The 27,229-nt window shown below is 38.0% G+C and overlaps 1 long non-coding RNA gene across 1 annotated transcript in view; it reads right to left on the bottom strand.

Moving 5' to 3' along the window:
* Positions 1–20,454: 20,454 nt before the first annotated feature.
* The window catches only part of LOC130706509 (uncharacterized), a 69,607-nt gene continuing 62,832 nt past the window's right edge, over positions 20,455–27,229 (bottom strand). Inside the window, exon 3 of the long non-coding RNA XR_009006739.1 lies at positions 20,455–26,002. This is a non-coding gene — a long non-coding RNA (uncharacterized LOC130706509). The remainder of the gene's footprint in view (positions 26,003–27,229) is intronic.

The following is a 27,229-nucleotide window of genomic DNA, read 5'->3' as shown; positions in this document are numbered from 1 at the left end:
GTCAGTCTGGGTATTAGTCAGGTTTTATCTATATCTATATATCTATATCTATATAACTAACATGATATGTATCTATCTATCTATTGAGAGAGAGATTTATTTATCATGAAGAATTAGCTCATGTTAAAGGAGGCTGAGAAGTCCCACAGTCTGCCACCTGCAAGCTGGAGACCCAGGAAAGCCAATGGTATAGTTCCAGCCCAAGCGTGAAGGCCTGAGAACTGGAGCACTGATGGTGTAAGTGCCAGTCCCAAAGCAGGAGAAGACCAATGTCCCATCTCAACAGTCAGGCAGAGAACAACTTCTCCCTTCCTCTGCCTTTTTGTTCTATTCAGGAGCTTAATGGATTGGCTGACACCTACCCACATCGGGGAGGGCAATCTGCTTAACCCAGACAATTGATTCAAATTCTAGTCTCTTCTGAACACACCATCAAAGGCAAACCCAGAAATCATGTTAAATCAAATATCTGGGCACCCTGTGGCCCAGTCAAGTTGACATAAAATTCACCATCCCAAGTACCAATGTGTGAAGTGTCTGATTAGTGCTGGGTTATCAGGGACCCAAAGAGAGAGAAAGGCCCATTGCTGCTGGCAGGGGTGCAGACACTTTAGCTGACAGACCACAGATCCATCTCTGGAGGGTTCCCATTGCCCCATGTTAGAGTTTGCTGGATCCAAGAAGTGCTAGATAAACCTGTCCTGCCAGTCACTCAAGAGAAAAAACATTAAGGAAAATAGTAATTCAGCTGGTATATGTGAAAAAGATTTTTTATAAGGTTTAAAATACTGCACAATCTATTTTCCACCTAAAGTAATTAGGGGGATTATATCCAATTTTGTTGAGAATGCAGGGAAATGAATTCACTTATCACAGTTATAGGACTGTAAATTGGCACAATCTTTTGGAAGGAAAATATGCATATATTTTGACACGATAAGATATAATAGATGTGCACAGAGATAAGCGAACAGTTGTTAATTATAGACACTTTATTGTAAAAAAAAAAAAAAAATTGAAAAGATTTACCTGGTGATAGGGGATTGGCCAGATAAATGATGTTACATCTAAACAATGGGATACTATGTTACATCTAAACAATGGGATACCATTTAAATATCACATTGTGGGAAGATTATTTATTGAAATAGGGAAAACAATACTATTTAGTCTTGAGCAAAAAAAGCAGACTACTAATATATTAGTATATTATTAGTATGTTAAATAATGTTAAATAATATGTTACAATATTATACAGTATACTTTTATAAAGAAAGGTCAGTATATATGTATATAATATAAAATATAAGTGTAAAATTATATATAAATATGTGTACATATATAGACACATTCAAGAAGACTATAATATTTTACTAGTAATGGAATTAGAATTTTAAAAAGTTTCTTCTTTTCTGCATTTAGCATGAGTTGTGAAATTAGGAAAAAGCTAATAATTATTACCTAGATTATTGTTAGGTAGAGAGAAATCCAAATAAAATAAAATAAAATTTATGACATTAAATTGCTTTTTAATTATTATTTTTAATAAACCTGGCCCTTCTCCATATTTGAGCTCCACTTTGCCCACACCATTTACCTGTTCTTGGGCTAATGCCCTTCCTAACTTCTTTGATAAGGATTCCTAACTTCTTTAATAAGGATTATTATGTGTTTTTTTTTTTACTTGTTTTAACTAGTCTACATTTTTTTATCGTCATTTCACATATGAGAAAAGAGCTCATAACTAATAAGGGGCAGTCCTTTTGTGATGGCATTAGTTTCATTTCAGTATGCTCTAGGTCAAAATCAGGCTGAGGCTGGGCCACAGGTGTTGGGCTAGTTGCCATAGTTTCCGCTAAGATTTAAAAAGCATGAGATTTTTCACATATAAAAAGTCAGATATGGGAGTTTTGTTGAAAAACAGGTAGCTCTCACAATGCAGAGTCTGAGTTCCTACCAGACGGTGATGGGCTGGAGACGAGCAGCCGCTATCCTCTGAAAATGGCACACGTGACCCAGCTTGCCATGTCCCACCACTCCACACTTCACACTTGGCTGAAATATCTTGCCTAAATTTATAGGCATCTCAGTTTGCTATCCATATTTGAATCATCCCTATTTTCACCACATTTAAGGATAAGGTTGAAAGAATTGAGTGTTCTTTTTACTATCTTAAGTAAATCATCCAGATGACAATTGAACCTCTAATTTCAGGGTATGGTTCCTTTTTATTTCCCCAAAAAGATGAGGGTGGCAGAGAGAGAGAGGGAGAGAAAACAAAGTGCATAAGAAAGGCATTTGTCAGAGGAAAGCATGAAATGTGAAGGAAACTGGTATTTGTAAGATTTTGTTTCTTCTGGTTTACAACTTTATCAATGCCCGTACAAAATTACTTTATTTGTATCTGAACAGTTCAATATTTATTCAGTTTGTGCTTTAAAGTAAATACTTGAGCCTTTTTTCCCCAACTGCCTTTGTGTATAGGAGCAGAAAAATAATGGAACATTAAAAGGAAGCTAGCTTTGCAAATTTACTGAAATGAAAAACAGAAAAGCAGATTAGCTGGGAGTACTCCAAGGGGGCAATGATGCTGTGGCCTGTCAGGACATTGAGGCATTAACCAATGTGCAATTAAAAAAATAAAACCTGTGAGGAGGCAATGCAGGAGAATAAAAGCCTATTAGAGCGCTCCTAAGAGTTGAGGCTCTTGCCAGCAGAGCCATCTGTCAAGAGATTATGGAGAAGAAAATTTCCGCAGGAATTTTCCCTTGGGACCAGATGAAGTGCCAAGAAAAGGTGTGTGGCATCAGGAGTGAGGACAAACTCTGAGAGTCTTCCGCAGTGCTTATCACAGACAGAGAGGGAACCATCAACCCACTGGGTCTGAGAGAAGAGAAGACAGGGCAGTCTCTGTATTGCTTTTGGCCAGAGAACCTAGGTTGTCTTAACAAGAGGTCATGAAAACCAGTCTCTTTTAAGGTAAGTTAAACTTTGTTGTATTGAATCCTAAAATGTTCCTATGATTCAAGGACAATGAAGTAATATGTTGAACTTTGCATACTAAGGATTCTAATACAAAAATGAATGTGAAGTTTGAGTCAAATTGCAGGAGGTCATCAAAAAATACTTGAGCAAAAATGAGAATGTCATTTTTTTTTTTTTAACTTGAATCTTTGGAGTTTATGAAAATACCCAAGACATTTACTTACATGAAATGTTGTACTAAAATGCTCTTTTCACTTATTTCTTCCAAGTAAATGCTGGGTGATGGACTCATGAGTATTTGCCTCTAGAGAATCCAGTTCATGCCATGCTGTGAAATAATTAAAAACCATACAACCATGAAAGTTACAAGAGTTAATAATAGGGACAAATATTTCATAAAGTTCCTGGAATCATGTCAGGAAAAGATAGTTTAATTTTTAATTCTAAGTAGATCTTAGTTCATTCCCTGACCTATGTTCCCATATAGTACTATTTTGTGTTTTTAACAATATTTATTCCCCATTTTCCTTGTGATTAATTTTATTTTTCTTTCTTTTTTAAGATAAGAAAATATGTTGATTATAAAGTTGAAATAAAAATACCACAGATTTATGGTCTAGATTACAAGATAAACATGCATTTTTTATTTCACGTTTTTTAAGTCAGAAAAAGTTATCTTTTCAAATGACAAGAAAATAAACATGTAAGAAGATAGGTCTCATGCTAATTTAGCAAGTATTTTTAAACCTATAGTACTGATAAGAAATTGTTAATCAGAAATTGGGACTAAATGTAGTTTAATTCAATTTTATATTATCTTGATCAAAATAGAGACATTTCATTTATCACATTGGTTACTTAGAGAAATGGATATGAACAGACATAAATATAAATGCTAAACAGTGGTAAGAAATAATCTTATCTTATGGGAAAGAACACAAAGTCCAAGAAAACAGTGCTAATTCTGAGGGATCACAGTGATCCAGTGTTAATGCTGGCACTGTGCCTATATCAGATTATTGTGTCTAACTGGAGAGAAATTATCTTGTGAATTTAAGTCAAATTATCCTATGAGTTCAATTGTAGTGGAAAATTAATTTTAATAACCCACGTTTTTGAATCTTCCTTTCTCTCTTACAAAAGAACAGTTTTGCCTGAATCATCAGCATATTGTTTACATTCTTTTTTATTTCATTATTTCATTCAATCTTCCGTTCACTTTTTCATTTAACCAGTATTTAGTGAGTGATGTTCAGGTGGAGGGCATTATTGGGCTAGGCATAAAAGTAGTGAATGGACGTGGTCCCTACTCTCAAAAGGCTTACAGTCCAACACATGGCATATAACTTCTCCATTCAGCTTCAAAATAATTTGAAAACCAAAACTTAAATATTACTTCAACAACATGAGGTTAAGACCAACTGAAGTTAAGGCTAACAGAAGTTAAGTGACGGCAATAGGAAGTATCTGTGTTAGTAATATAATTCAAGACTTTCAGTGCATTGATTTTATTTGTACTTCAGTATTAAAAATTTTTTTTTAATTAGTAAGAACTGAAATAAGCATTATTTACTCTGCTCTTGGATTTTCATTAAATATAGTTTGAGGTTCTTTACTTTAGAAAATGTGGAACAGGTTAATTTTACACGCAGAAAAAAGGGAATTCCTGCTCAATAAAAAGTAGACAAAGTATACTGGGATATTGACAAATACTGCATCTCGTTTGTGGTCAAAGTCTTATCTCTGCATCTAGGGATACATCTCTGTATATTAAGTGTATTTGAAATTAGAGATTAGATTCTTACCTGCCATATCCACTTTTGTTCCTAAGATTGATTTGGGGGTATGTGCATTTCAAGCATTTTTGGCAATATTATAATAGTTGGTCCTGAACAAAAGTGATATTTAAGTTTTTGAGTTATGGAGATCCTCTCTGGGATCCTTGCCAGAAATAATGAAGTTCTCGTTTGGATGAGTGGGTCTGGAAACTGTCACCTCAAATAAAATGCATTTTATGATAGAGTGCTATTGCCATATTTTTTCAAAATAATGAAATACTAAGTTTAATAGTCAGTATTTTGATAATGTAACATATGTGCAATAATATGAATATAACATTCTTTTCATAGAGAATGGATTAGTCAAAAGGGAGCAAGTTGGAATCACGTAACCATACAACTGTTAGGAACAAAATCTGGGGCATTAAAATAAAATCATAGTTCAAAGGCCTATGAGTAAAGAGAGCAACTGATTGCTTTTGACTTTTTTTTCTTTCAGATAAAACGTATAGTAGGTTTCTAGTTAAGAGTTTGATGTTTTTAACCCTCATTTATTGGTCACAAAACATGTTCTTATACTATATATTTTAAAATATTTGTCCCTTTTTGTCTCTGCTGAGCACATAGTGGTGGAGGACTCATCATTTTGGAGGCTGCCTGATTATTAAGGGGGTCCTAGTCTCCTCCCCGCCTCACTAGCACCTGATTGCTTTATATCCAGAAAGTGGTAGATCAACTTCTCTTCAGATTCAGTAAATCACGTGAAGTAGTGCGGCATTATCTTTAAGCGTGAGGTGCTAATATCAAACTTGTCGGGTTTCAGTCTTGACTTTTCTAATTACTACTTTGTGAGGGCAAGTCTCTTACCTACTTTTGCCAGCTGTAAAATGGGCATAAAAATGGCACTATTATTATTGTGTGGATCAAGTGAGATAATGTACATACAGTGCTTACCATGTTGTAAACTCTCACAAATATTAGCGATGATGATGGTGATAAGAGTTTGAAGAAATTCAGACCTTCCCAGTGCCTTGCTTGAATTCTTGCACTAGCCTCTAATTGTGTCCAGTCTGTGGTATCTTTATTGCATCCCACGCAAGTTGCCAGACAGCTTTCTCAAAAGCGCAAATCTGATACTATTACTTTCCTAAAGTGGCTCTCCATTACCTTTGGCTAAAGACTCATACTTCCTAGTATGGACTACAAGACGTCTCTCTCACCCTCTCTGCAGTTTCTCACACCTCTGAGTCTTGGCACATACTGGTCCCTCTGCCTGGAACACTTAACTCCTGTTCCTTACCTGGCTAATTTGAACTTAACCTTCAACACTCAGCTAAAGCTGTCAGGAAGACTTTTCTGACCCCACCTTCACCCACCCCTCTTTATCCTCAGGACTGTACATGTTTCTAGTCTGTCAGCTTGTCATTTCCTTCAAAAGACTGTGAACTATTTGAAAACAGGGGCTATATCTTTTTTTCATTAACCCAGAATTCAGTACAATTTCTGTCACATAGAAGACGTATAATAAATGTTAATAGGTTGAATGAATGTTCTGGTGAGCAGGCAAGGAGCAGTGATACTTCTCCTTTTACGACTGTGTTTATCTTCTGGGTACTGATGTCATGCAGGGGTACTGACCTAAACACATGCCTCCACGAAAGGCAAGGCAAGAATGGCCAAAGTACACTCTGTGAACATGCTTTTGCGTCTCTAAAAACAATCTTATTTTATGCTTTTTTGCTGCTGAACTGGAATAAGAGAACCAGATATAGTGCTTTTAATCGGAAACATAATTTTTAAACTGTACATTGACAGTAAAGAATGAATTATTTTTGTTGAAATTTTTGATCAAACTAGTTGGGCCAATGTATCACCAAAGTGTTGGTCAGAAACTTTTGGATCTTTGTTGTTCACCCCTCTCTGTAGAGTTTATTTAATCTTGTGCTTGGAAGTCAAGATTGCAATAGTTCTTAGAATGATTATATCAGTATAGATGTAAAGATGTGGTCTTAGGAAATAAGATTCATATCCTAAAAATACTGTATTAGTCTATTAGTGTTATTAGGAATAAATTCAAAATGTTTATGGAAACAATTGAGCTATTTTATGAGACTCACTCAAATTCTATGTTTTGCTGACATTCTGACAATGAATTGGGATTTTAATGCGATTTGTATATTTTTGAATAAGCAAATAGAGAAGACAGGTACAATCCCTCTCCCTTCTTCAAATGGTGAGCTGCTTCTAGATGCTGCAATTTTGCATTTCCTGCCCTTTGAAATAAACTGTTTTCAATCTGGAGCAAGAGCCTCTATGCCCAGTTTCCTGCCCTTTTCTCTAGCACCCATTAGGGGTCTCTGCCACCGCTGTTGTAACTATTAGAAGAGCAGAAGAGGGCAAATATCTCATCACTGGCATGTGCTCACTGCTGCATTTCTCATTCTGCTGCCAGCTTCCACTCTTCGGCCCCTTCTCTTTCTTGGCACCCATATGGAAGTGACCCTGCTTGGAGTCTCGCTTTCAAGGTTCCATATCTGTAGCACTGTGCAGTGAACCAAGACTCAGCACCAGCTAGTTGCATAGGTCTTGTCCTAATGTGAAACTTGTCAGGTAGCTGGGCTATCTCCAGGGTTTTCTTTGTTGACCCTTAATATGAAAACAAGTTGCTGCCAAGCTGGTTTGGAATGAGAATATCGCAACCCCACACTTAACTGCTCTGAGAATGAGTTATACCAGAGTAATAATGAGTGATAATCGAACTATACTACCTTCTGATGTAAGCATTTAGTTTTCCTTCTATCCTTTACTCCTTATGGTCTACTCAGAAAGGTGCCAAAGGCTATTTTTTTTTTTTTCTTTCAACAATATGGACTGAACGTCTATTATGCCGGCTAATATTTTAAATTAAAATTTTACTCCTTGGGTAAATGAGTCTACATGTGAATTCTCTAATTGCTTCTTTGTGTTTCCAGGACCTGGCATAATCCTTGGCACAGAGTAGATATTTAATCCTTGTGAATACTTGAATGCGATACTAACTAGAGTTGGAGTGCCTAGTACATATAGGCAACTTGGAGAAACGGTGTAGATTCTACTTCACTTTTAGGAAGACAGATGAACTGGCATCAGAAAATAGCTGAGAGACCATTGGATTTCTCTGAGATATTTTCACAAAAGGACAGTCACAGGACGGAGCCCTTAAGGCCCATTATGAGACCTCACAAATCATCCCTTTTTAAAGCCTACTTCTAAGGTTATACAGAAACACAACTGGTGGGGGGGGACCATGGAATCCCATGGACTACAAGTCAACAATGCCTCGGGAAAATATCTAATAAAATACTAATTTTGAAACTGTTTTATGTAGTTGAGAAGTCCAGATTAAAAGAATAACAATTAATCAAATGGAAACTGAATTAATTGACAGATTTCATCTATGTATATAATTCAGTCCCTGTTTCCATTCTTATTTCAATAGCAGTTTCTCTGCTGCCATTCTTCACAACATTGCTGCAATAAACACCTTACTATTGTCTGAGTTCTGCAAAGTTACATACAATATAATTTCTGGTACATGTATGCATGGAATTCCTTTCTTATTACTAACAGTGAACACCATAGAAGTCTACATTTATATAATAGTTTATATTTTATTAGTTATAAATGTTAGCAATGTGAGGGACCTTAGCAGGTCTAAACAAATTTGCTCATTTGATAGATGAGGGAACTGAGTCATAAAGTGATTAACTTATTTTTTTCCCCCATGGAAAAATTAACCAAAAATTGTCATTCAAAGTTATGTTTTCTATTATATGAAAAGTGATTGTCAATGAGACGCTCAAGGTCAAGGTTGATATCTGGCTTTATCTTCTTTTAAAAATGAATTTAATGACTTCATTAAAATCTAGGGATGTATAAAAGGCAGCAATACTATCACTCCATTAACAGAGATTTACTTATCAGGATTTCAAACAAGGAATTCATCAAGCTAAAATTCTTTCCAGAGAACAGAACTGTCCTATATTCAAGGAACATGAGGCCCATATCTTCTGTCATGCCCTTGAAAATTCTGACAACATACTCTAATGTGGCTGCAAGAGGCTGCTCTCTGTCTCAGCTGGCTCAAGGTACAGAAACTCTTTAGAGGGCCAATATGCTCAGAGCATCCTGGCATGTCTGTTCTGAATCAAGCTTCCATATTCCCAAGTTAACCTACCTAGATATCCTTAAGGCTGTTTATCCTTCTAGGTGTCCTTAAGGCTGAGAACTGGCCTTTAGAGGAGAGTCATCTCCCACAGCGGCTCAAGACCCAAGGCTATTCAAGAGAAAAGGCAGAAACAAGTACAGGAAAATAGTGAGTAAAGCTTCGGTACACACTCTACACGTACACACACACACACACACACACACACACACAAGCAGTTTACAGAGAGAGAGAGACATACCATGGCAGTGACTTCTTTATCTTGAATAAAGAACTAAGTTCTTTAAAGAAAAATGGCATAATTAGAATAAAACTGTCTTGACTCAAAGAATCTATGGTCCTGTCAAATTGGCCTTTCTGATCCTTGAACTTGCCAAATTTGTCTTTGTCTCAAGACCTTTGCATCAACTATTCTGCTGCTTGAAATGCTCCCCCTTTATGTTCATGCGACTGACTTCTTGTCATCATTTGTAATTTTCAACTTAAATATCAACCTCAGAGAGACTTTTCCTGACCATTCTAAGAAAGGCAGCATATTACTGCCTGACATCACCCTATTTTAATTCTTTGCATTGCATTATGCTCATCAATATCTAATATTTTTTATTGTTTGCATTAAAATGTGTATTCTATCTTCCCCCTTACCTTGGCATAATATCAGACCCCATGAGGGCAGAATCTTGCTTGTTCCTTTATATTCCTTGGTTGACACATAACAGATACCCAATAAATATTTACTCGGTGGGTAGCTTTTTCAACACCAGAGATTAAAAAGTTGAGTTATAACTGGCGTTTAATAAAAAGTTATTTAACTGAATTTGAGGACTAATAATAGTGGAGGGAATTCCAATAAAGGTATCTCTCTCACAATTTTCTTTGACTTTTTCCTTCCATTTACTAATTTGGGGTGGAATGTCCTTGATAGTTTGCCTTAGATAATGAAAGAAATCAAAATACTTGATACAAGTTTTGGTGAGATTTAGCATTACGCTGAAGTTTGATTTTAAGGCAGAGATGGTTTCTACATATTTCACAATTGATTAAACAGTCAACCAGAATACATTGAAGGGTCAGGTTTATGAGATTCCTTTACTTTGTATTTGTTATGTGTAGGCTTTTAGATGAGGAATATGTTTAGACTAAAAATATCATGCCATTATTTTTATTACAATGCGTGGCACATTGCTGTTCTCTTTAGTTCTGTTACTTATGTTATTTACTTCTATTGAAAAAACAATGACCGAGGAACACCACTAAGTTTAATACAGAGTTTAGTAATGATGGTTTTGTGATGGTAAGCAGAATCAGTGACAAGCCAACTAACTCATTTTCATACAAAACTGAATTATAATTGCCAAATCTTTATTTATTTATTTTTGGGCAAGTCTAGTAATCTTCTAAAATAACCTCAGTTTGATAATATTCTATTAAGAGCACATCAAGAGCACGTTGTGACAACTGATTCCAAAAAGTATTGAGTAATTTACTTTAATATGCTGACAACAAATCTGCACCAATTTATGAGAACACTGGACGCAGATGAAAGCCCAAGAAATGAAAAGGGCATATTTCGGTAACTATAACACACCCCATTATCAAACCTGAGACTGATATTGGCACATACTAAAAAATGTTGCTATCTCTTAATCTGCCACTCCAGCATGTTTCAAAAACTTCTATAACCAATAACTGGGTCTCCCAAAACATACTTCCAGGTCCATTCCCTCACTGCCTAAAACATTCAGTGTGTCTGTGACGTGGTCCTGATGCTGTGGTTTTTGCTTGAGCGTGACGAAAACCATGTGAGATGCCTCTGTCCTCCACTGCATCCTGGACCCTGCTGTCCTGCTGGATTTTGCTGACATCAAACAGAGACCTTAGGGTTCAGAAAGGCTGGGCAGGTGCACCAGACACATCAGAGGCAAATATGTAACAGCACGGAGCATTTCTGCTTGGCTTGTTGGGTTTGACATGCCAAAATAGCCCGGAAGGAATAGTAGTGCCTTTTGAAGTAGCTGAGATGCTTCCCCGATGTCACTTCTCTGAGTTTTAGATCAATGCCTGGAAGATGAATCAGAGCATGTGAGAAGAGTCACCGAGGGGAAATGTGTTGGAAAGCTTGCAGGAGTGAAGCACCCAAGCCCAGAGAAAAGATGGGGTGAGATGTGCAAGCAGGAAAAAAACAAAGGGCTGAGTCATTGGAGGCCTAATTGACAATGGCACAGCTGTGACAACAATTTGCCGGCAGCCTGAGCTGTTTGATGAAAGGGCCTCTGCTTTCCTTGGAACCTCAGAGTTGCAGCGACTCATAGGAACGCACCACTCATGTTTCCAGCTGGCTCAGCCTCATAAATACCTAAACTCACAAGATGACATTTTTAATGCTCTGCAATTGCTATTCTGCATTTATATTTATTGCAATTCAACATATCCATTAGTGCATCTATCATTGATAAGTTTGTCACTGCTTCAGGAAAACAGTCCATCATGCTGCATCAATTTCCCTTTACAAGCTATTAATGTACTATAATGCAGCTTACAATATCATGTGGATGTATTTGATTAGAGAGGTGCCAGAGTCAGTCAGGTTGAACTGAGAATTGCAAGAGGACCCAAAATCTTAATTTATTTATTGTAAAGATGAACAGCCTTGGTGCACAGTGAATGTGTTAATATAACAGGTGTATGTTTTTCACCTTCTCAAACAGGCTCTGAAAAGAACAAACTTAAGCAATCTATTTTGACTCAGTTTGAAGCACAGCAGACCTACAATATTTTGTTGACACTTGACATGTTTAGCAGAATCATATTCATGTTTTAATATTTTCTGCATGCAATTAGCAACTTTATTCAGGAAACAATGATGGCATATGAGTCCAGGAGATAGGACCAAATATGGCTTTCTGAAATAAGGTAAATAAAAATATTAAAACTTAGTAAATAAAACAGATTTTCAACACATGACTTGAGATAATTCTGGATGCTATAACAATTTCTGTTAAAAATAAAAACACATCTAAGACCCGACGCAGCCAAAAAAATAAAGGAAATAAATTAAAAATAAATAAATAAAAACAAAAGGCACCTATAGAACAAAAATTCTAAATTGTATAGAAATGAACAGTGCTCATGCGTATGGACTATATTCTTTCATTCTTTCATTCTGCAATTAGGATCTGGCAAATCACTGATGTCCATGGAATCCAGAGGCTGAACTATGTCAGGACAGTCTGAGCTATTTTAACGATTCTGGCCATAGTAAAATGCTTGAGCCACTTTTTAAATCTTATTGTATCAATTGCAGAATGTAAAGGAAGACACATTATGCACTTAAAAAATATGTGAAATATTGGGAAATCTACCCTTGAAAATTGTTTTTCTAGAGGGGTTATACACGGATAAACACTGGAGTCAGGCACATATGCACTTGAACCCTTACTGAGTTACTTTTCAAATGTGAGGCATTGAGCAAGGTAAGAATTTCTTTAAACCTCAGTTTTCTGTATGTTTAATGATGAAGATAAGACCCATGCATAGGATTGTTCTTAGAATTAAATGAGACACAAATTGTGGTACATCCACACAATGAAATACATGTAGTTGTTGGAAAGATTTAGATGGCCCTGTATGGGATGTTACAAAATAATTGCCAAGGGGACTTCCCTGGTGGCGCAGTCATTAAGAATCCGCCTGCCAATGCAGGGGGTACGGGTTCGAGCCCTGGTCCAGGAGGATCCCACATGTCTCGTAGCAACAAAGCCCGTGTGCCACAACTACTGAGCCTGCGCTCTAGAGCCTGTGAGCCACAACTACTGAAGCCCGCGTGCCTAGAGCCCGTGCTCTGCAGCAAGAGAAGCCACCGCAGTGAGAAGCCTGCTCACCGCAATGAAGAGTAGCCCCCGCTCGCTGCTATTAGAGAAAGCCCACACAGCAACAAAGACCCAATGCAGCGAAAAATAAATAAAATAAATAAATTTATTTTAAAAAATTGCCAAGAGCTAGTTAGATTAAAACCATCTAACATTAAAGTATTTTAGATTTTATGTTAAAATATATATAACATATATGCACTGAAAGATTTTGGTGGGATATCCAAAACGTGGAAATGTGTGATAAGGTAAGGGAAGAGTAAGATTTAATTTTCATATTATGTCCTTTTATACTGTCTGATGTCTTGCTATTTGTTCATATTTTATGATTAAATGCATAGTTTAATTTTTTAAAAGGATGTAATTCATTAAAATGATTAATATTATGTGGCATATGTGAGAGCTCAATAGATGTTGGCTGCCAGTAATAAATGCTCCTTTTCCCCATGAGATGTGATAGAAATTTTGCTTCTGCTCTAATAAGTAATGTAAAGTTTGAGGTTAAATAAGGAGTTGGCATGGGAACAGATGGATTTTCAAAGTTCATGTGATAAATGTCTCCAAGTGTGGGTGCATTGTAAACACAGGAGCACCAATAGTATGAGGGGCTGCTTAGAATGACTGCTAGCCGTTCAAGGGCATCTTTACAAGCATAGTGCACAGGATGAGGAAGGCAGCCCTTCCTCTCTACTCTTCCCAGTCACAGCACTCTGGAACCTTGTGCCCCGAGTGGGTTCCCTATTTTAGGAGAGATGTCACAGGTTCGACTATGTGCAGAGGAAGATGACCAGGACAGCATAGGGAGCAGAGTCCATATCAACATGAATAGTTCATGGAGCTGAGGACCCGGAGAAGTGAATGAAAGGGACCCCTCATAATGACAGTTCAAGGGCTGCCACACAGAAGAGGAATTCAGCTTAATCTCTGTTAGTTCCTGAGGGCAGAACTGGGAGCACTGAGTAGAAGTTTAAAGGAGACATATTTCAGCTTGCAGCTGCAGCTAAACCCCAGCATGTCATGATTTATAGCAGCAAATGCCACCCTAGGCAAGGATAGAATTTTCTGTTAAATTCTGAAAAAATGTACCAAAGCATCTGGATTCTCACAAGGATAAGGTCCCAAACTTAAACTAAATAAATAATCCCTGCAGATACTGCCTTACAAAGGTTAGATACATCCAGTGGATGAACTTGTGTCGGCAGCAGAGCTCCCTGCCCTCCTTAGCTCCATCTCCTCACTGCTTCCAGCAGTATTCAGTAAAGCACATCATCTTCTTGATTCTGCTTTTAGCCCCTTCTCTTCATTCTGGTATCATAGCCTACAGAGTTTAGATACTGGACATTACTGCCTGCTGATGCTGGATTTGTCTCTTTGCCTCCAAAGGGTCCCCTTTTTTTATCCTGTGACCTCATGGTCTTCCATTCATACTTCTGCTGTTGTATTTAGCTTCTGCCTTGCATTAGCATTAGTTGGGCAATACTTGTTTCTACTCACTAAAACAGAAGCTCCTTGAGGGTTGACACTATATTTTTGTGTCCTAGTATCTTAGAAGAAAGTAAGCCTCAGTAGATTGAATCACACCCCTTTATGAAGAGCAAATGGGGGCAATCACAGATTTAAATGTAGATTTAAATGTTTTTAGCAAGCCATCCATCACCTCTGTATGACCATTAGTTTTGCTAGAGATCATCTATCTCTGGTCATGAGCAATGAGGAAATTCAAAGCACACAGTCAGAAGAGGATTTTTAGATAATGATACGTACTCAAACCTGTGTCTCAAATCAAGGAAACCTATAATAAAGACATATATTATTTTTCAAGATTTCTGGGATTGGGCTTATGGATACTTTCAGATTTGTCCATGGATGATTCTCCAAATGTTTTGCAATCATATTTGCATAGGGACGGACCAATATTGTCTTTAACGCTGGAGCAGAGTTCAGGGGTCTACTACTGTGCTAGGTGTCAACTCTGTAGGAAACTCATTATCAGCCTTGGAAGCACCAGTGAGCAGAGGTGAGCCTCCAGAAAGCGCGAGGATACAACACTCTGCTTACTTGGGTAGTCAAACTATTTCGCTAAGAGTAACTGAGTCTTATAGATGCGTCGTGCACCCTTTCAGGTCAGTGGAATCTTATATGCGTCAGGCTTTTCAACACGCAGCATAATTTTTCTCTCTGGCTTTCTGTACCCTGTTCAAAAGTGTACTTGAGAGTCTTAACTCACACAGGTTTCATAAGCACTTCACTTAAAATGAGGAAAGCAGGATAGGATTTTAGCCTAAGCATCAAAAAGAGTGGGGCCTCTGAATCAGGTTCAAATGTTAGAGTGAACTACACTAAATGTTTGCCCTAGATTTCCAAAAATACGGCTCAAATCTGAAAAATCTAGCACATTAAAAATAGTCTGTGTCTCTTAGAAATATTAGTTTTTTTCCAAAACTTCCAAATATTTTAAATTTAAGGAATGAAAAGCAAATGTACTGATGGGGAGGAAAAGACATTACTTTTAAAACATCACGATCAAATTGTTCTCACAATTATTCTCACAGTCTTATAAAAAATTGTTCTGATACTCATTAGACAAATTTAATAAATTGTTTAGTAAGCATCTGCTCTGTGCCAGCCATAGTCCCGACTGCTGCTGGACATACACAGACTAGACACTTCAGTTTAGACTGGGGTGGGGTGGGTGGGCGGGAGCAGAGGCTACAACCTAGGCAACTGACATTTCTTCATGACACTTAGATGAGTTGTAATTTTCACAATCGTGTAACTTTTACAATGTCTATCATCTGAGCTGTGACTCCATGAAGGCAGGAAACTTTTCTGTCTTGTTCTTTAACAAGACAATGTCTAGCACAGTGATGGCGCATGATAGGTGTTCAAGAAATGTTTGCTGAATAGATGAATTAGATGAGCAAATTACTATATTTCAAAATAGAGTGATAGAAGTATTATGAGAGAAGTACCCACAAAGCACTGGGATTCAAAGAGAGACATCTTTGGTGAGATGAGATGAGAATTAGTGTATGTGTCATTTGAGATATCCATTAAATATTTGTGTTACATGTGCAGGAACTTGATCAGATTGAGATGCTGCACCCACCTTCATCCCGATTCTAAAATGAAGGTTTTACATTCCAGTCCCTAAAATGTCTCAGAGGGTGGGGGAGGGATATATAAAAGACAATGCTTTATTGTTACCTCAACTTGAACCTGCCTGCAGAGCCTGCTCAGGCATTGTCACTGTCCTTCCTAACCACGGGGAGAGGGAGCGATCTTTGCTTGTGTTTACGGATGACAGAGCTGAAGGTATTTCAAGCCACGTGCATGAGTGCAGACCACAAGATCAACGGAGGCCTGCAGAGAGTTCCACAGGCACTGTGTGAATGACTTAGTCCTTCCTGGCCTAGGAGCTGCTGGTGGAGAATGCTTTTGCTGTCAGCAGTCCCGCTTGCACGTTCACTCTTGCGCCGTGTGACATTATTTCTCTCGTGCGAGCCACCCCCATCTTGCCCACAGGCACTCCCGTCGCTGCCCGGAAAATGACAGCTTTTCCACTTTGCCTCCAGTGGTGGCTCACAGCATCCCCACCACTTGTGATCAACAGCTTTAGCTCCCCTTTCCGCTGTTCCTTTAGCATCTGTCTCTGTTGGTCCTCCTCACACTCTTAGTCTGGCAGCCTTTGGTGGCAACAGGCCTGGCCTTGATGTCAGCTGGCTTGCAGAGTAGGAACTCAGCATTGATGACTCCATCTTGTCATGTGAGTTTACACACAATTTATCTGAGAAAATAAACACAAGAGATCCTGAGCTGGGGTGTGACTCTGGAAGTGTGCCACTCTCTTTGCAGGGCTGGGCCAATCAAGAAATTTGGGGACAATTCCATTAGCTAAGTTAGTAGTTTGGTATCCTGTGTATCAGTGCATCCTTTGAAAGGATCTCATCAGGTCTGAATTGCCTATAGATATGCTGAATATATGCTAATCCTCTAACGCCTGTAGACTTCTGATTTAGGGATCATCAGTACCATGTAGGTTTCACTATCCATGATTACAGATTAATTCTTCCTTTTGAAGATTAATCAATATATATTGATGGCCTTTGAACTTTAGATGTTCACAACCTAATGATATGAAAATCAGAAACATAGTACCACTAAAAGCCAGAGTGTCTAATAATATTGGCTGAAGTTATATACAGATACACATATGTATTTTATATTATATTTAAAATTTTCTTTAAAATTCTCATTTTATAATTCCTAATGACCACTTATGGATTAAATCCCCTTTCAGTCATAATGAGCAGTTAATAATTATTGTTGGAAAGTGAAGTTTTTGATTATAAAGATCAGGACTACACATTTTTCCAGAGAATTTTAAAATTCTCTCAATTTTCTCTTTTTTTTCTACCTGAATTCAATAACGTGGGTGAAGTATTTAGTTGTTTGGTGACTGACAATTGTAGTTGTTTTGTATGTTAAGATATGTTCAGCTTGGGTAAGAGTCGGTGTTAAGCCCAAATGCCAGCTTTTGATTTATTTCACTAAGCCACGCTTTCTCTTTAGTATCAAACTATTAACATATGTAAAATTGTGAAAAAGGCTAAATATGCAGTATTTTCATCTACTTAAAGTTCTTCCTCTGACCTGGTATTGCATGTCTTATATTAGCCAGGCCTCTTTTGGTTTTAAGTCCAGTGGATCCTCATTTAATATACCTCCACTTAACCACTTCTCTAGATTAACAGAAGCCCTCTATTCCCCTATAAAATGCACTAATGCTAAATGCAAGTGTTAGATGGTTATTCTCTATCCTACTTGAGCACTTTTTCTCCTGCTGGTGAGCTGAATGCTTAATAAGAGTAAGGGATGTTTGTTTTGTTTTCAAACATGTTTATGCCTGTTATAGTATTATAATCTATAATTTAATATCTGTTTCCTGATGAATTAGTGAGAAAGAGAGTTGTGGGTGCTGAAACTAAATCAAATACTTGGGAAAACTTGATAAGGGCAAATCATTAAAACAATATTGCTCAGGAATCACATATTGTAAGACAATTGTGAATCAGGAAAAAATCTGTAAAATTTGGAATGATTACGTACCCAGATTGCTTTACCATTGGCTTAAAACCCCCATGTTACTTTGAAGAAGTTTAAATTAGAAATCACAGTTATCGATTTTGGCTGTGGTTTGTACAAGGATAACAGTGAAAACTCCAATCAGCAGATCTAAAAATAATTGGAAAATATGTATACAGTTTATATCTTAAGTTAAAATAAAGGGTTTGAAGTATCCATCACCTTTATGATTTCCCACTTGCAGAACTTTTTCAACTTACCAACCATCTCCTGGTCTAGATCCTTTTGGAAAATGGTTTCTTCCTCCAGCAGCAAAAACTGGCTCTAGCTAGGTGACTAACTGGGATAATACTAGGGGTCTTATTGACTCCCAGAATGAGCTGCCCCAGGACCCTGGGTGGGGAGGCAGCAGGGACGCTCTGGGAGCTCAGAGGCAGGAGTTTGGTTTGTGGCTTCATCTCCCACTTACTTCTGCTCACGTCAGCCCTGACACATCTCAGTCTGTGTCTCTAGATTTTAAATTTCAAGTTTCTGGGAAAGAGAAGCTGATTCTACCAGCTTGGATCAGCTACCCTTGAAGTAATCACCTATCATGAATCAATCATCTGTATTCCAGAGAAAGAGACTGGTTTTACGGTCATGAATCAAAAAACCATTTTTGGAAAGAGAACCATTGTGAATCATGCACCTGCCCCCAAGAAGGATGTACTTTGCCCTTAAAATCGATTGTTTGAGAATTAGAAAAAAATGGAAAGAAGTTTAGTGATAAATATATAATGAGGATGAGGAATTTTATCCACCAGAATTCTGGGGAGCTGATCCCAGAGCTCAGAGAGCTTGGAGCTGTGGATCAGGGTATAATTCCTGAAGACATGGCAGGCAGAGAGGGCCACATGTAGGAACAGTGGGACTTTCTGAGGGGTAGGGCATGAGCAACAAGGGTCTTAAAGGAGGAAACCAAAGGGAGAGCAATATGATGCTGAGTGGTTAGTGAGAAGGGGAGGGGTATAGGAGAGGGGGAGAGAGAGGGAGGGAGGGAGGGAAGGAGAGAGAGAGATCTTGACATCTGTCTCCTCCATGGGATATTGGGGAGAGAAAAGATCTAAAGCATCTTACAGAACATTTGCAGGGTGAAGCACCACATAAATACCTGCACCCTCCACTTCAAGAAAACCAAAATAAAGGTCGACATTATTTTTTAAAGATTTTGTTGTTGGAATGGACGAGCAAAAGCAGGTCTCAACAAGGCAGCCAATAATTATTCACACTAAAATATCCACAATGAAGTACACATTGGCTACAGTATTTTAGGCTCAGTTTTGCTTTTGGAACTCATTCCTGTTCTTCTCTCCTCAGAGGAAAAGAGTTATATCTAAACACATTCATTCCATTTATAGCAAAATAGAAAATTAGAAACTCAGGTTCTAGTCTTGGTTTCCCCAATTAATAGGCCTATAAACTAGTATTTCTAATCATTTTTCTGACTCATAAAATGTGGTTGATGGATATGAATACCAAGTAAGCGACATGTACAAATGTGTGCAATACAAAAGCCAAGTATTATTCCAGCTTGAAATTATTAATGGCTAATTGCTCATATACTCTTATTCATTATGAAACCTAGAATCCTAGAAAGGTAGAGATAGAATAAAGCAAATACCAATAAGGAGCCTTTGCCTTTTCTCTCCTCCACTTTATTATTTCTTCTGGAAGATCACAAATATCACTCTTCTTTTTTTTTCCCTCTGGCTTCCCCAGCACATTCAGATTTTCTGGAGTTCTTCCCCCCAACACCTCCAGACTATGACACAGATTCCCAGTTCTCTTCCTCCACGACCCTGAAACCAATGCAAAGGCCCTTTGGTTTTCAAGGATTTCCTAAGAAGGGCTGCCTGGACATAAACACCAAATCAAAAATTACACACATTAGAGAAGTTACCAGTTCTCCAGATACATCAATATATTTTCCGCATATTCGACCCGGGACCATAAAGGACGTGTATGTGTGACTGGCCCTTCACAATTGTCCATTATCCCCTCCCAAATTTTAAGGTCTAGGGTATGGTATGTTTTATTTCTTTATCTTGGGTAGTACTCCCTAAGATTTTTTTTTTAATTTATTTTATTTTATTTATTTTTTGCATCTTTATTGGAGTATAATTGCTTTTACAATGGTGTGTTAGTTTCTGCTTTATAACAGAGAATCAGCTATACATATACATATATCCCCATATCCCCTCCCTCTTGTGTCTCCCTCCCACTCTCCCTATCCCACCCCTCTAGGTAGTCACAAAGCACCCAGCTGATCTCCCTGTGCTATGAGGTTGCTTCCCACTAGCTAGCTATTTTACATTTGGTAGTGTATATACGTCCATGCCACTCTCTCACTTCATCTCTGCTTACCCTTCCCCCTCCCTGTCTCCTCAGGTCCACTCTGTACATCTGCGTCTTTATTCCTGTCCTGCCCCTAGGTTCTTCAGACCATTTTTTTTTTTTTTTTTTTTTTAGATTCCATACATATGTGTTAGCATACGGTATTTGTTTTTCTCTTTCTGACTTACTTCAGTCTGTATGACAGACTCTAGGTCCCTCCACCTCACTACAAATAACTCAGTTTTGTTTCTTTTTATGGCTGAGTAATATTCCATTGTATATATGTGCCACATCTTTATCCATTCATCTGTTGATGGACACTTAGGTTGCTTCCATGTCCTAACTGTTGTAAATAGTGCTGCAGTGAACATTGTGGTACATAACTCTTTTTGAATTATGGTTTTCTCGGGGTATATGCCCAGAAGTGGGACTGCTGGGTCGTATGGTAGTTCTATTTTTAGTTTTTTAAGGGACCTCCATACTGTTCTCCATAGTGGCTGTATCAATTTACATTCCCACCAACAGTGCAAGAGGGTTCCCTTTTCTCCACACCCTCTCCAGCATTTATTGTTTGTAGATTTTTTGATGAGGGCCATTCTGACCCGTGTGAGGTGGTACCTCCTTGTAGTTTTGATTTACATTTCTCTAATGATTAGTGATGTTGAGCATCCTTTCGTGTGTTTGTTGGCTATCTGTATATCTTCTTTGGAGAAATGTCTATTTAGGTCTTCTGCCCATTTTGGATTGGATTGTTTGTTTTTCTAATATTGAGCTGCATGAGCTGCTTATAAATTTTGAAGATTAATCCTTTTTCAGTTGATTCATTTGCAAGTATTTTCTCCCATTCTGAGGGTTGTCTTTTCATCTAGTTTATGGTTTCTTTTGCTGTGCAAAAGCTTTTAAGTTTCATTAGGTCCCGTTTGTTTATTTTTGTTTTTATTTCCATTTCTCTAGGAGGTGGGTCAAAAAGGATCTTGCCGTGATTTATGTCATAGAGTGTTCTGCGTCTGTTTTCCTCTAAGAGTTTTATAGTGTCTGGCCTTACATTTAGGTCTTTAATCCATTTTGAGTTTATTTTTGTGTATGGTGTTAGGGAGTGTTCTAATTTCATTCTGTTACATGTAGCTGTCCAGTTTTCCCAGCACCACTTATTGAAGAGGCTGTCTTTTCTCCATTGTATATTCTTGCCTCCTTTATCAAAAATAAGGTGACCGTATGTGCGTGGGTTTATCTCTGGGTTTCTATCCTGTTCCATTGATCTATATTTCTGTTTTTGTGCCAGTACCATACTGTCTTGATTACTGTAGCTTTGTAGTATAGTCTGAAGTCAGGGAGCCTGATTCCTCCAGCTCCATTTTTCTTTCTCAAGATTGCTTTGGCTATTCGGGGTCTTTTGTGTTTCCATACAAATTGTGAAATTATTTGCTCTAGTTCTGTGAAAAATGTCATTGGTAGTTTGATAGGGATTGCATTGAATCTGTAGATTGCTTTGGGTAGTATAGTCATTTTCACAATTTTAACTCTTCCAATCCAAGAACATGGTATATCTCTCCATCTATTTGTATCATCTTTAATTTCTTTCATCAGTGTCTTATAGTTTTCTGCATACAGGTCTTTTGTCTCCACAGGTAGGTTTATTCTGAGGTATTTTATTCTTTTTGTTGCAGTGGTAAATGGGAGTGTTTCCTTAATTCCTCTTTCAGATTTTTCATCATTAGTGTATAGGAATGCAAGAGATTTCTGTGCATTAATTTTGTATGCTGCTACTTTCCCAAATTCATTGATTAGCTCTAGTAGTTTTCTGGTAGCATCTTTAGGTTTTTCTGTGTATAGTATCATGTCAAATGAAAACAGTGACAGCTTTACTTCTTCTTCTCCAATTTGGATTCTTTTTATTTCTTTTTCTTCTCTGATTGCTGTGGCTAAAACTTCCAAAACTATGTTGAATAATAGTCGTGAGAGTGGACAACCTTGTCTTGTTCCTGATCTTAGAGGAAATGGTTTCAGTTTTTCACCATTGAGAATGATGTTGGCTGTGGGTTTGTTACATATGGCCTTTATTATGTTGAGGCAGGTTCCCTCTATGTCTACTTTCTGGAGAGTTTTTTATCATAAATTGGTGTTGAATTTTGTTGAAAGCTTTTTCTGCATCTATTGAGATTATCATATGGTGTTTCTCCTTCAATTTGTTAATATGGTGTATCACATTGACTGATTTGCATATACTGAAGAATCCTTGCATTCCTGGGATAAACCCCACTTGATCATGGTGTATGATCCTTTTAATGTGCTGTTGGATTCTGTTTGCTAGTATTTTGTTGAGGATTTTTGCATCTATGTTCATCAGTGATATTGTCGTGTAGATTTCTTTCCTTGTGACGTCTTTGTCTGGTTTTGGTATCAGGGTGATGGTGGCCTCGTAGAATGTGTTTGGGAGTGTTTCTCCCTTTGCTATATATTGGAAGAGTTTGAGAAGGATAGGTTTTAGTTCTTCTCTAAATGTTTGATAGAATTCGCCTGTGAAGCCGTCTGGTCCTGGGCATTTGTTGGAAGCTTTTTAATCACAGTTTCCATTTCAGTGCTTGTGATTGGCTGGTTTATATTTTCTACTTCTTCCTAGTTCAGTCTTGGAAGGTTGTGCTTTTCTAAGAAGTTGTCCATTTCTTCCAGGTTGTCCGTTTTATTGGCATATAGTTGCTTGTAGTAAGCTCTCATAATCCTTTGTATTTCTGCAGTGTCAGTTGTTATTTCTCCTTTTTCATTTATGATTCTATTGATTTGAGTCTTCTCTCTTTTTTCCTTGATGAGTCTGGCTAATGGTTTATCAATTTTGTTTATCTTCTCAAAGAACCAGCTTTTAATTTTATTGATTTTTGCTATTGTTTTCTTCATTTCTTTCTCAGTTATTTCTGGTCTGATATTTATGATTTCTTTTCTTCTGCTAACTTTGGGGTTTTTTATTGTTCTTTCTCTAATTGCTTTAGGTGTAAGGTTAGGTTGTTTATTTGAGATGTTTCTTGTTTCTTGAGGTAGGCTTGTATTGCTATAAACTTCCCTCTTAGAACTGCTTTTGCTACGTCCTATAGGTTTTGGGTCTTCGCATTTTCATTGTCACTTGTTTCTAGGTATTTTTTGATTTCCTCTTTGATTTCTTCAATGATCTCTTGGTTATTTAGTAGTGTATTGTTTAGCCTCCATGTGTTTGTATTTTTTACAGATTTTTTCCTGTAATTGATATCTAGTCTCATAGCGTTGTCATGGGAAAAGATACTTGATATGATTTCAATTTTCTTAAATTTACTGTGGCTTGATTTGTGACCCAAGATATGATCTATCCTGGAGAATGTTCCATGAGCACTTGAGAAGATAATGTATCTGTTGTTTTTGGTTGGAATGTCCTATAAATATCAATGAAGTCCATCTTGTTTAATGTATCATTTAAAGCTTGTGTTTCCTTATTTATTTTCATTTTGGATGATCTGTCCATTGGTGAAAGTGGGGTGTTAAAGTCTCCTACTATTATTGTGTTACTGTCGATTTCCCCTTTTATGGTGTTAGCATTTGCCTTATGTATTGAGGTGCTGCTATGTTGGATGCATAAATACTTACAATTGTTACATCTTCTTTTTGGATTGATCCGTTGATCATTATGTAGTATCCTTCTTTGTCTCTTATAATAGTCTTTATTTTATTTTATTTTATTTTTATTTATTTTTTTTAAATTTTATTTATTTATTTTTTATTGGCTGTGTTGGGTCTTCGTTTCTGTGCGAGGGCTTCCTCTAGTTGCGGCAAGTGGGGGCCACTCTGCATCGCGGTGCACGGGCCTCTCACTATCGCGGTCTCTCTTGTTGTGGAGCACAGGCTCCTGACGCGCAGGCTCAGTAGTTGTGGCACACGGGCTTAGTTGCTCCGCGGCATGTGGGATCTTCCCAGACCAGGGCTCGAACCCGTGTCCCCTGCATTGGCAGGCAGATTCTCAACCACTGCGCCACCAGGGAAGCCCAATAGTCTTTATTTTAAAGGCTATTTTGTCTGATATGAGAATTGCTACTCCAGCTCTCTTTTGATTTCCATTTGCATGGAATATCTTTTTCCATCCTCTCACTTTCAGTCTGTATGTGTCCCTAGGTCTGAAGTTGTCTCTTTAGACAACATCTGTATGGGTCATGTTTTTGTGTCCATTCAGCCAGTCTATGTCTTTTGGTTGGAGCATTTAATCCATTGACATTTAAGGTAGTTATCAATATGTATATTCTTATTACCATTTTCTTAATTGTTTTGGGTTTGTTATTGTAGGTCTTTTCCTTCTCTTGTGTTTCCTGCCTAGAGAAGTTCCTTTAGCATTTCTGTTAAGCTGGTTTGGTGGTGCTGAATTCTCTTAACTTTTGCTCGTCTGTAAAGATTTTAATTTGTCTGTCAAATCTGAATGAGATCCTTTCTGGGTAGAGCAATCTTTGTTGTAGGTTTTTCCCTTTCATCAGTTTAAATATGTCCTCCCACTCCCTTCTGGCTTGCAGAGTGCCTGCTGAAAGATCAGCTGTTAACCTTATGGGGAGTCCCTTGTATGTTATTTGTTGTTTTTCCCTTGCTGCTTTTAATATTTTTTCTTTGTATTTAATTTTTGATAGTTTCATTAATATGTGTCTTGGCGTGTTTCGTGTTAGATTTATCCTGTATGGGACTCTCTGCGCTTCCTGGAGTTGATTGACTATTTCCTTTCCCATATTAGGGAAGTTTTCAACTATAATCTCTTCAAATATTTTCTCAGTCCCTTTCTTTTTCTCTTCTTCTTCTGGGACTCCTATAATTTGAATGTTGGTGTATTTAATGTTGTCCCAGATGTCTCTAAGACTGTTCTCAATTCTTTTCATTCTTGTTTCTTTATTCTGTTCTGCAGTAGTTATTTCTACTATTTTATCTTCCAGGTCACTTATCCGTTCTTGTGCCTCAGGTATTCTGCTATTGATTCCTTCTAGAGAATTTTTAATTTCATTTATTGTGTTGTTCATCATTATTTGTTTGCTCTTTAGTTCTTCTAGGTCCTTGTTAAATGTTTCTTGTATTTTCTCCATTTTATTTCCAAGATTTTGGATCATCTTTACTATCATTACTGTGAATTCTGTTTCAGGTAGACTGCCTATTTCTTCTTCATTTGTTTGGTTTGGTGGTTTTTTACCTTGCTCCTTCATCTGCTGTGTGTTTCTCTGTCTTCTCATTTTGTTTAACTTACTGTGTTTGGGGTCTCCTTTTTTCAGGCTGCAGGTTCATAGTTCCCGTTGTTTTTGGTGTCTGCCCCCAGTCGGTGAGGTTGATTCAGTGAGTTTTGTAGGCTTCCTGGTGGAGGGGACTGGTGCCTGTGTTCTGGTGGATGAGGCTGGATCTTGTCTTTGTGGTGGGCAGGACCATGTCCAGTGGTGTGTTTTGGGGTGTCTGTGACCTTATTATGATTTTAGGCAGCCTCTCAGCTAATGGGTGGGGTTGTGTTCCTGTCTTGCTAGTTTTTTGGCATAGGGTGTCCAGCACTATAGCTTGCTGGTCATTGAGTGGAGCTGAGTCTTAGCGTTGAGATGGAAAAACCTTTGCTGTTTGATATTACATGGAGCCGGGAGGTCTCTAGTGAACCAATGTCTTGAACTCGGCTCTCCCATCTCAGAGGCACAGGTCTGACAGCCGGCTGGAGCACCAAGACCCTGTCAACCACATGGCTCAGAGAAAAGGGAGAAAAAAAGAAAGAAAGAAAGAAAAAGAATAAAATAAAGTTATTAAAATTAAAATATTTTTAAGAATTATTAAAAATAAAAAAATTAGAAAGTAATTAAAAAAAGAAAAAGAAAAAAAGGAAAAAAAGAAGGAAGAGAGCAACCAAACCAAATAACAAATCCACCAATGATAACAAGCGCTAAAATCTATGCTAAAAAAGAAACAAAAAAATGGACAGACAGAACCCTAGGACTAATTGTAAAAGCAAAGCTATACAGACAAAATCACACAAAGAAGCATACACATACACACTCACAAAAAGAGAAGGAAAGAAAAAAATATATATATATTAAAAAAATGAAGAGAGCAACCAAATCAATAAACAAATCTACCAATGATAATAAACTCTAAATACTAAACTAAGATAAATATAAAACCAGAAACAAATTAGATGCAGAAAGCAAACCCCAAGTCTACAGTTGTTCCCAAAGTGCACCGCCTCAATTTTGGGATGATTCGTTGTCTATTCAGGTATTCCAGAGATGCAGGGTGTGTCAAGTTGATTGTGGAGATTTAATCCACTGCTGCTGAGGCTGCACAGAGAGATTCCCTTTCTCTTTTTTGTTCCCACAGCTCCTGGGGTTCAGCTTTGGATTTGGCCCCACCTCTGTTTGTAGGTCGCCTGAGGGTGACTGTTCCCGCCCTGACAGGACAGGGTTAAAGGAGCAGCTGATTAAGGACCTCTGGCTCACTCAGGCCTGGGGGAAGGGAGGGGTATGGAATGTGGGGTGAGTCTGCAGCGGCAGAGGCCAGTGTGACATTGCAGCAGCCTGAGGTACGCCATGTGTTCTCCTGGGGAAGTTGTCCCTGGATTGCGGGGCCCTGGCAGTGGCGGGCTGCACAGGCTCCCGGGAGGGGAGGTGGGGATAGTGACCTGTGCTCACACACAGGCTTCTTGGTGGCAGTGGCAGCAGCCTTAGTGTTTCTTGCCCATCTCTGGTGTATGCGCTGATAGCCGCAGCTCACGCCCGTCTCTGGAGCTCATTTAGGCGGTGTCCTGAATCCCCTCTCCTCGCGCACCCTGAAACAATGGTCTCTTGCCTCTTAGCCAGGTCCAGACTTTTTCCCAGACTACCTCCCAGCTAGCTGTGGTGCACTAGCCGCCTTCAGGCTGTGTTCATGCAGCCAACCCCAGTCCTCTCCCTGGGATCTGACCTCTGCAGCCGGAGCCT

The sequence above is a fragment of the Balaenoptera acutorostrata genome, chromosome 2 (genome assembly GCF_949987535.1).
Source record: "Balaenoptera acutorostrata chromosome 2, mBalAcu1.1, whole genome shotgun sequence".
In the NCBI taxonomy this organism is placed as follows: Eukaryota; Metazoa; Chordata; class Mammalia; order Artiodactyla; family Balaenopteridae; genus Balaenoptera; species Balaenoptera acutorostrata.
This window is presented reverse-complemented; position numbering and strand designations above follow the sequence as displayed.